Source organism: Colobus angolensis, unplaced genomic scaffold, assembly GCF_000951035.1.
Source record: "Colobus angolensis palliatus isolate OR3802 unplaced genomic scaffold, Cang.pa_1.0 Scaffold381, whole genome shotgun sequence".
NCBI lineage: Eukaryota > Metazoa > Chordata > Mammalia > Primates > Cercopithecidae > Colobus > Colobus angolensis.
The window spans coordinates 1,138,747-1,149,845 of record NW_012117166.1 but is presented as its reverse complement, the minus strand read 5'-3'; positions in this window follow the sequence as shown (position 1 = coordinate 1,149,845).

The following is an 11,099-nucleotide window of genomic DNA, read 5'->3' as shown; positions in this document are numbered from 1 at the left end:
GAATTCTAAATTCTGTCATCTGGGATATTAATGGGATATTGCATTGATAAGACATAGCCAGCTGCCATAATAAAGAAAAAAATGACAATAAGAAAGTGTGTTTCAATAAAAAATTGTATTCGCCAAAATAAAAAAAGAATCAATGGAGATGATAAACAAGAATGTATGCTACGAAAACCTGCATTAAGCATTTAAATATTTGAAACAAATAGCTCCCCATGAGTACAGAGCAAGAAAACAAAAAGAAATTATGAGAAAACTCAAGTAGACAAATCCTGGTGTTCTAATTTCTAAACAACGGTAAGTTAAAAGTAAAGAAAAAGCTTGTGGATAAGACATGGCAATGAAAATTGAACTGGAGGAGAATTTATCTGAGCTGAAAACCTAAATACTTGGCAAGATCATTGGAAAATATCTACATACGCTTACACACATCGTGGTGACATTCTGGAATCAAAAACTAAAGTCATAAAAGCTTCCATATAGAAAAGAGCAATTACCTAAAAAGGAGGAGACTCAGATTGGTACAAATATCTTCATTTATGATATTGGAAATACAGTAACAATGAAACAGTATCTGTGGATTTTTTTAGGGAAAGAGATGGCAATTATGCATTACCATATCCAATCAAATTTTGTTCATTCATGAGAGCAAGAAATTTATATTTTTAGATATGCAATCTCTCAGAAAGTATCACATGCATACTTCCTTTCTGATAAGAAAAAGAAACTCATCAAAGTACTCTAGCCAAATGAAGATTACATTAGCATAAAGATCTCAAGATGGCAACGTTTTAATATACAAGAAACAGTAGCAATCAATGAGACTAGTGGTAATTCAATTTAAGTAACACTTGATACTATGGTCCTGAAATATATGCAGGAATTGTTAAGAAATAATTCTTTAAATATAAGGGACATAATGTAACAAAAATGTGAATAACAATGTAAGATTTAACATAGAGTTAAAATGTGAATAGCAATGTAAGAATGCAGGCTCTCAAACTTAACTGATATTTCTATCCCTTTCTAGCTGTTATAATAAAGACAAATTAATTAACCTTTTGTGCCTTAGTTTCCTTCTTAGTATAATGAGATTTATAATAGCATCTGCTTCATAGAGATGTTTTGAAGAATAAATTTATATATGTATGTTATATATATTATACATATATAGTTTAGAAGAGTGCTTAGTATATAATAAGTGCTTAACAAATATCATCTATTATCATCATTGCTATTACTTTTGTTATGTCATTGAAGGGACAGAAACAAACATTATCTAATCCTTAACACTGCCAGAAAACAATATAGCCTTAAAATGTCCATTTAAATCAAGTAAACTGGTAGAAAACTAGAAAGAGTTACAGAAATTTGAATTCAATTGAAGAGAGGGGGAATAAAGACAACTTGATTAATCCAGCTAATTAACTGAGATGACAAATACAGTACAAGGAGCTTGTTTGGGAATGAATATAAATTCAATTTGGACACCACGAATTTGAGGTACTTCTTAGACAATTAAATGGATATATGGAACTCAATCTGAGGGAGATCTGGGCCAGGGACATATAATTTTTAAAATGAAAGTATGGAAAGATTTCAAGAAAGAGGATTAGTGTGATGTGTGGCTGAAAGGTATGATAATATAGTTAGATTTGGCCATGAAGAGACCATTGGCAACTTAGAACAAGCCTGATCATCATGGACTAAAGAGGTGACTGATGCCCTGGCCACATGGAGAATCAGATGGCCAAAATGAATCATCCTGCCTGATAAATGCTACACTCAGGGAAGAGTATATCTGTCTGTGCTGAGGAATAAACCGTCACACATTAAGTGGCAATCTAGGAATAGGATTAGGTCATGAGGCAAATAAGCAGTTATTATGTAGTTCATTCCACAAATATCTATTGTCACCTATGTCCCAGAGGCTGTGCTAGACTCTGGGATATGGTGGGTAGAACACGCCTTCTCTGCCCTCACTGGGCATTAAGGTCTATAGTTACGGAAAAAAGAGGTATTTTCCTCAACCTACAACAGAGAGAAGTTTCCTTCCAAATGTCAAACTAACAAGATAAATGCCAGAATATAAGAAGGCTCCAACTTCTTTATTTTTACCCTGTCAGAGAGAAACATTTATTGATTATTTTTATTAGCATTCACTATGTCCTGGGATATAGGACTGTCAAATGTATTACTTGCATCTCCAATTCCTGTGCATCTCAGTAAAAGGGACTCCTTTCTTTTACTAGGGCTGTAGATCACCCACTCTCCTTAGATAAGCAGACAGCAAGAGAAAGTCTTTCTGGGCTCCTACAAACCGTAAGTCACCTATGCAGGAGAAAGCCTGGGCATTTCTTATGAAGATTCCTCCCCATCTCTTTACCCCATTCACCTCAAATCAATCTTAGGAAGGAGACTGGGTGAGGGAATATTTTTCTTGGTAGTCCTTGTGAATGTCATAGATTCAAACTCCATGGTTATCAATTGTGTAGTGACAACAGTTTCCTGTTCACGTAACTTCACATTCTCATATGATTGTGCTGCATTCTCCACTGCAGTAATAAGACAGTGGCCATTTCTCATCCATTGCCTCAAGTACATGTGGGAAGCCTGGAATTCAGAACGCCAGGTGTAAGTTCTGAAGATGCACTGTACATAGGACTAGGAACTGGAGCAAACAAATCTTTACTCAGAAATCTAGGAGGCAGAGGGCACCAAAACCAAAGGCATGCACAAGGCTCAGGTGGGAACTCTGAAGAGAGCTAGAGTAGCTGTCCTAAATCTGGGGTATGGATGCAGGAGACAAAAATCAGAGATGATGAAAGCAAGAGCAACAGGCAACAAAAGGTTGGTGATTGCCATATGTGACTACTTATATTTAAATTGGGATAAGATAGGCAGGGTTTCTGAGGCCTATTGAAATTACATATGATCACCATAAGCGTGAAACAATTTTCTTGGTGTGTTAAGTAAGAGAAAGTCTGTGTGGGTTATAGAAATGAGAATATAAATTTATGCTAGCTCCAATATGCATCCCTTAGGATCAGCCCACTTTAGTTTCCTGGAAAATTATTACTGTTGGCTGCAGGATATTCCAGTGAATTGATACATTATTATGAACATAACCATTCCCTTATTGTTGAAAATTTATGTCATTTCCATTGTTCACTAATATTATACTATGATTAACATCTTTGTACCTGCATTAATGTTTTCATCAAGTATTACAGTATATCCTCAGGATAGATACAGTTGCAGAATTTTAAGAAGAAATTTAACTTAATCACATCTGTATCTTAGAAAAACAGTTTCAATGATAGGGAAAAAGAACTGGAAGCAGAAAGACCAAACAGGAGACTATTAGCAATAACCCCGGTAAAAACTGTAATTGCTGAACTCAGAAATTGGTTGTGTCAATGACTATTGAAGGACGAACTGATGTAATGGATGTCGGAGCAGATGTAGTCGGGAGACAAAGGAAAAACTCGGATAATTCCTTGGTTTCTAGGAGGTGAACCTGCTAAATTGAAGATACCTATGAGACATCATGAGAGAGATATTGAATGGCTGGTTGGGATGTACAGCTCTAGCACACAGGAGATTTATAAAGTGGAAGATATCACTATTATTTGTCTGCATATACATGATACTCGAAACTGCAATTACATAGATGTGATTACCCAGGAATGTTGTGCAGAGAAAAGAGGTCAAAAAAGACCAGAGTCTTTTTTGGTCTTTGGTCAGACGCTGGTCTTTTTTGACCTCTTGGTCAAAAAATATGGGTAGAGGGAGAAGATCTTCTACCTCTTCAAAGTAGAGGTCAATGATATAGAAGAACAAAAATATGATGTGATTAGAGAAATGAACTCAATGAACTTCAAAAATGGTATAACAATGTTTCCTAATCCTAAAGACAATTCCAGCGAGATAAGGATTAGAGAACAATTGGTATCAAATTTTCTTCTGACTCCTAGATTTCTTCTGTAGTTCTCATTCTCAAATTGGATAAAATTTGATTCTTAGTGAATTACTGGGGAAAAAATGCATACTTGTATGTGATGTTTGTCATAAGCCTAAATTTCACAAAATGATATATAATAGATTTAGTTCTGCTATAATCATTTTGACTGTTATTTTGGTTTATACCACATAATGTATACTTATTTGTTTTAGAAATGATGTATAAATTTAATCATTTTTTAGGATTCATCTTTGCTCCTTTGTGACACCCACTAAAATACTTTGTTTATTGCCATTTCTTACCAAATATTTATTGAATTTATTTACTTGAATCTATCATATAATTTTAAGCACCCAAGAGAAATACTCAATAAATGTTTATTGAATGAATAAACTAATGAGTCATTGCGTCTAAAGTCTTAGTCCTGTGCTACATAGTCTGGAAGCCTTGCTGCAGCTAGAGGTAATGTGGTATGATTGAATTAGCTGGTAAACATAATCATTAATCACTGACTGTGTGCCAGCCACTGGGACAAGCAACATGTTATTATCTATCTATCCATCTACCACAACCTATGTCTTTATTCTTCCTCTTCTTTCTCTCGTATAGATGGATATCTCCTGTGTCTATCTAAGGCCAGTGCTCTCACTGATGGACTCAGTGATATCCTCATAAATGTTTAACACCCTACTCTTTTAGGATAAAAAAAGTCCATATTTGTAGTATTTGCCAATTTATGTGGTATAAATTATCCCACCTCGACCTCTTACAAGCTGACAACATGATGTCACTGAACATGGGGTTGGTAAGAGACGCTAATGACTCGCTCTTGGGAGCCTGTATGAGTGGGGCTCAAGAATACCAGTAGATGTGCTAGATCCCACCCCTTTCTTGTCACCCAAGAACAAAGTTTTAGCAATTCTTCCCTCTTGCTCCTGAAATAACAATTTCCCTCTCTACTGGAGCTTCCTTATCAGCCTGTGAACATAGTATCATTTCTCCTATTGAAAAAAAAAAACACAAAAAAATCAAACCTACTTTCTGTCTCCAGTTACTGTGCCATTTTCCTGCTCAGCTTACAGCAAAACTTTTTGAAAGAGTTGTGTATACTTGCTATATATAATTCTTCTTTTTCATTTTCTCTCAAATTCAGTCAGACTGCTTTCACCACTCCCTCAAAACACTTTTCAATATCAGTAATGACCTCATGATTGCTAAATCTAATAACTCAATGTTTAATTTCATATTTGATTCCATTTGAACCAGTATTTAATTTCACATCTAGCCCATAGGATTGGACACTTGGCTTCCCTCTCTTGGATTCCCTCCATGCTCCTCACCATTCCTCAGCATCCTGTGTTGGTGCTTCCTCCTCTCCTGATTTCTTAATGCTATAGCACCTCAGGGCTCAGGCCATGGACTTTGCTTTGTTTATTCTCTATCCCTTAGGGACTTGTCTCTCATGGCTTTAAATATCATCTATAAAGGAAAAACTCCTAAATTTCTCTCTCTGGTTTAGACATCTCCCCTGAACTCCTGACTCATATCCTACGTTTTCAACCTTTTTTCTTGAATGTCAAATAGGCACCTTAAATTTATCATGCCCAAAACTGAGGCTTCTTTCTGCCCAGCCCTCTCTGCTCCACCTGTGTTCTAGACCATCCAACTAAGGGCATCCTTCCATCGCTCAAGCTCCAGCCTTGCAGTCATCATTGACTGCCTTCTCTCATAGTACACATTGATCCATTGGTAAATCAATCCTTGAACATCTGTGTTCAACATATATCTAGAATCTGACTACTTTTCTCTACGTTCACTTTGATGATCATCTCCACTGGGATTAGCTTTCTAGCTAGCCTTTAGGCTTTCACCCTTGTCTCTCTGCTATTCAATCTCAATACAGCCACAGTGGTCAATGCATATCCTTTGAAATTTAAATGAGATCATGTCCTCCCCCTGTTCAAAACTCTCCAATGTTATTTTCTCTCACTGAGAGTAAGGCCATGATTATTGCAATGACCAATAACACCTCACCTGATCTGGGTCTCTGCCACCCTCTGATTTTGTCTTTTACCTTTCTTTGTAGTTACTCTACTCCAGCCACATTGGTCTCCTTGTCATTCCTTGAACAAGGAATGAAAAGGTTAAGGTTTCTTGAAAATTCAGGTTTTTCTGCTGGCTGTTCCCCATGCCTACAGCACTCTTCCCCCAGTTGTTTGTCTGTTTAGTCAGTACATTTTTCAAGATTGTTGAAATGTCACTTTCTCAGTGGTAGCCTCCCCACCCTCATCCCAGAACTCACAGACCCTCTTAACTTGCTCTGTGTCACCATAACACTTATGTTACACTATAATGATTACTATTTACTAGAATTACAAGTTTCTTGAGGGTGGGAAATTCCTTTTCTTATTATGTTCATCAGTATATCTGATGCACTTAACACTGGCTTCTAGCAGGTACTCAATAAGTATTTGTTGAGAGCATGAATAATATCATTTAACTCTCACAATGCTATGAGGTAGGTTTTATCAACTTCCCTATGGTACAAATTAAGAAACTGAGGCTCAGACCTTCCCCACATTCAAAGAGATATTAAGTGGTGGGGCTCAAATTCAAATGTATTAGTTGGCTGAATAAAACACTAAAAATGACTAATAGAGTCTGAACTTCATTAAAATATGAGCCTTTGATTATAATAGAAATTTTTCTCATTACCTTAAGAAAATATTGATTATCCAATACAAAACTTGCGAATAGTAATGATTTCTTCCAAGGGATAGGGAAATTGTAAAAAACTTATTCCAGTGATTTGAAGTAGATGAAACCATTCAGTTTCCTCATGTTATGAATTGATAAAATAATCTTAGTAAATTTTACATGTCTTTTATAAATAGGTATATTTGGGTAGAGAAATCTTCCCTTTTCAAACTGAAGGTTGAAAGGAGATGTCACTTGTTAGAAGATATTGTCCTGGACTAATATACCTCTAAAATGTGAGGGCACATGTAGGACCAACTAATATGAGCTCTATCCCCCTAGTGAAATACAACTCCTCTGACTCTCAGATACCCAGATATTTGAGGCAATGGAAAAGGAAAATTAACAGTAACAGTTAGAGATATCAAACTTTGAAAGAGAATAGAGATGTAAATTGTACCCAAAGGACAGAGGGCAAACCAAGGTCCAGGGGTAAGAAAGTTCAGGGCTTTGTTCATGGAATGGGAAAAAGTATAATACAAAATGAGTTAGAGAGAAAAGTTGGGAAAAACTTGGAAGACAATGGCAGCGATGCTAAGCTGTTTCTATAGCAATGGGAAATCTTAAGGGTCTTAAAACATGTGATGTGTGTGCCATTGTGTGTGTGTGATTATAATTGTAGACATTCAAAAAAGAGGACGGGAGACTAGACTATAAAATCTGTCAGCCTCCAAATGACCTTATTTATTTACTTATTCATTCTGCATCTTAGTTCAATAAAAGAATTTAAGAGATAGCTGGTCAATAGGCTGTTGCAACCTCTTGGAATGAGAAAGGCAAATGCTGAGTTAGATTATAGGAAAGACATAAACACTTGAAGCAAATGGGAACAGAAAGTGAGGAACTGAAAACATAAGCAATGGAAAGAAATGCAGCTAAAATCAATCGAGGTAAGTTAAGCATACACATATATGCACACACAAAAAGATACCACACCATTGCATTGCTAGAATGAAGGGCTTGATATATTATAAGCTGTCACAATATGTATTGATGGTTCTGGTACATGTAGACTTCCACAAACTGGGTGATTACAATTCTATACTTGTCATTGCACATGACGAGTGGCTCCTGCTGGGCTGCTACAGTATGTGGTGGCTGTGATGGAGCATGCAGGCTGATAAACTCTGGGCTACCACAGTGTACACAGACTGTTAGAATACAAGCAGGATGCCACATGCTGAGCTGTCACATTGCATTCTGGTCTGCTAAGATGTTTAACATCCTCTGGGCTGTCATAATACATGTAGAATGGCACCAAATGTTCCCCCACTCAATCCCCGCTCAAGTAAAATGGCTGCTATGGTTCATGTAAGGCTGTCATAGTATATACTGAACTTTCAAGGTATATGCAGTATATATATATAAATATACCTGTTCTACTGCAGGAATTCTAGTGCTGGAGGAAAAAAAAAAGACTCTTAGTTCAAAATGAATTTATATATTTGTTTTAACTGTGACTTTCCGGGCTTCCGGTTAGGTGTTTTCTTCTGAGGTCAAAGGCAACAAGAGCTAAATGAATCTCATTCTTACTAGAGCTTATTTGCTGTTATTTTTTTTGGCAAAACCACTTTCAAAAGAGTAATATCTGGAAAGGCTTTCAATTTTCCATGAATTGAGTTCTCAGTGCCTTTCAAAGAGGAAATGAAAGAGAAGGACAGTGTATGAACTCAGGGATTTAAATAGGAACATCAGATACCTCCATGCCACCTCAGAGAAGAATTGAGGAGGGGTGTCAGGAGAGTGCAGCAGAGCCTCATTTGAAAGGCTGCACTGAGGTTTAAATGCATTTTAATTTACTATGCCCGTTCGATTCCTCTTCTGTCCCAGCCCTGGGGGTTAGTCACACAAAAAGGAGGCCCACTTCACAGCAACTCCCTCCCAATACAGAAAATCCCATTGCAAGAGTGGGTCGCCCTCTGCAGGGCATGAGAGGACATGAGCCTGGTCTCCGATCCCTGAGGTATCTTTCATGCAAGACTCCAAAAACAGCATCGTAATTCCTACACACTTCAAGAGACCATTTCTGCCTGGAACGTGTTAATTTGGCAAGCCATGAAGGATTAGAAGGCCAGAGGACCATGGCTAAAATTTTTGTCAAGGCATTTGGAATTCATCTGAAGCTACTAGCTAAGGGTTGGTGGTGCCTGGTTGACTAGGGACATAGACACAAATAGTGATAAGCATGGGTCCTGCAGGGGCTCAGCCTAGGTGAGATTCAGAGCATTTTCTTTTTTTTTTTTTTTCAGATGGAGTTTTGCTCTTGTTGCCCAGGCTGGAGTGCAATGGTACGATCTCGGCTCACCACAACCTCTGCCTCACAGGTTCAAATGATTCTCCTGCCTCAGCCTCCCTAGTAGCTGGGACTACAGGCATGTGCCACCACGCCCGGCTAATTTTGTATTCTTAGTACAGACTGGGTTTCTCCATGTTGGTTAGGCTGGTCTCAAACTCCCAACCTCAGGTGATCCACCTGCCTCGGCCTTCCAAAGTGCTGGGATTACAGGCGTGAGCCACCGCACCCAGCCGAATGAGAGTGTTTTCTTTCTTTCTTTCCTTCCTTCCTTCCTCTATCTCCCTTCCTTTTCTTTCTTTCTTCTTTCTTCCTTCTCCCCTTCCCTCCAGTCCCTTCCTCCCTCCCTTCCTCTCTCCATCACTTTTCTTCCTCCTTTCTTTCCTCCCTTCTTTCCCTCCTTCTTTCCCTTCCTTTCTCTGTCTTCTTCCTTCATTTTCTTTCTTCTTTCCTTCTCTCCTTCCCTCCCCTCCCCTCCTCCCTCCGTCCCTCCCTTCCTTCCTTCCTCCTTTCCTCCCTTCTTTCCCTCCTTCTTTTCCTTCTTTCCCTTCCTTTCTTTTTCTTTCTCTCTCTTCCTTCCTTTTCTTTTTCTTTCTTCCTTCCTTCTCTCCCTCCCTCCCCTCCACCTTCTCCTTCCCTCCCTCCCTTCCTGTCTCCCTCCTTTCTTTCCTTCCTCCTTTCTCTCCTCCCTTCTTTCTCTCCTTCTTTCCCTTCCTTCCTTCCTTCTTTCTTTTTTTTGAAATGGAGTTCAGTTCTTGTCACCCAGGGCGGAGTGGAATGGCACAATCTCAACTCACTGCAACCTCTGCCTCCTGGGTTCAAGCGATTCTCTTGCCTCAGCCTCCCGAGTACTTGGGATTATAGGCACCTGCCACCATGCCCAACTAATTTTTGTATTTTTTAATAGAGACAGGGTTTCACCACGTTAGCCAGGCTGGTCTTGAACTCCTGACCTCATGATCCACCCACCTCGGCCTCCCAAAGTGCTGGGATGGATCTTGCTCTGCTGCCCAGGCTGGAGTGCAGTGGCACAATCAAAACTCACTGTAACCTTGAACTCCTGGGCTCAAGCCATTCTCCTATCTCAGCCTCCTAGGTAGCTGGGACTACAGGTGCATGCCACCATACCCATCTAATTTTTATTTTATTTTTTGTAGAGATGGGGGGCTTGCTGTGTCGCTCAGGCTGGTCTTGAACTCCTGGCCTCCAGCAATCCTCCTGCTTTTGCATCCCAAAGTTTTGGGATTACAGATGTGAGCCACCATGCCAGGCCCAGAATATTTCTTGACTAACAGACACCCTGGAAGCCGTAATGTCCAAATCTTTATTTTCAGATGAGGATATCTGGTCCCAGAGTGTCTATGACTTGCCTACAGATGCCCACGTGGGACCAGAATCCAGGTTTTCTCTGTTATTATCCTTCCTCGGACCCCAACAGGGCAAGCAACAAACTGGAGGAAAGAGGAAACCTTGGGTGAGAAAACCTGCCCAGGGGTCAGGCATTCTGGAACTTGGTCTGGCCTTTTTTGACATAGGACTTTGCTAGGAGCTGAAAGCCCAGCTCAAGTGTCTCATAAGAATGTTGTGTTGTTTTATCCGGGCAAATCCTGGCTTGTTCCGTGTGTGCAGACTGTGCATAGCCAGCGTTGCTGAAGCTGTGTGATGCTGTGCTGGACTGGAGGTTCTGGGAGGGCGCAGCTCTGTGGCTTTTGCTCTCTGGTGTATTCCTTTCCTCTAAACTACAGTAGGGGCTGGGGATTTGCAGAATTTATCCCAGTAAGGAGGCATGCCTTAAACATTTTTCATACAGTTGGGGTGATTTTTACACTGACCTCTCTTACCTGCTCCTCCTTATAACAAATAATAGACAACTAGCCAAAGTTCTAGGTGCTGGGTGAAGCTGTGCAAGAATGAAACTGGGTACCTACTGAGTAAGCCGATCCCGACAATGCTAGCATTTCTTGTGGTCCACAGTCTGCATTAACATAAAATTTTGGCCGGGCGTGGTGGCTCAAGCCTGTAATCCCAGCACTTTGGGAGGCTGAGACGGGTGGATCACGAGGTCAGGAGATCGAGACCATC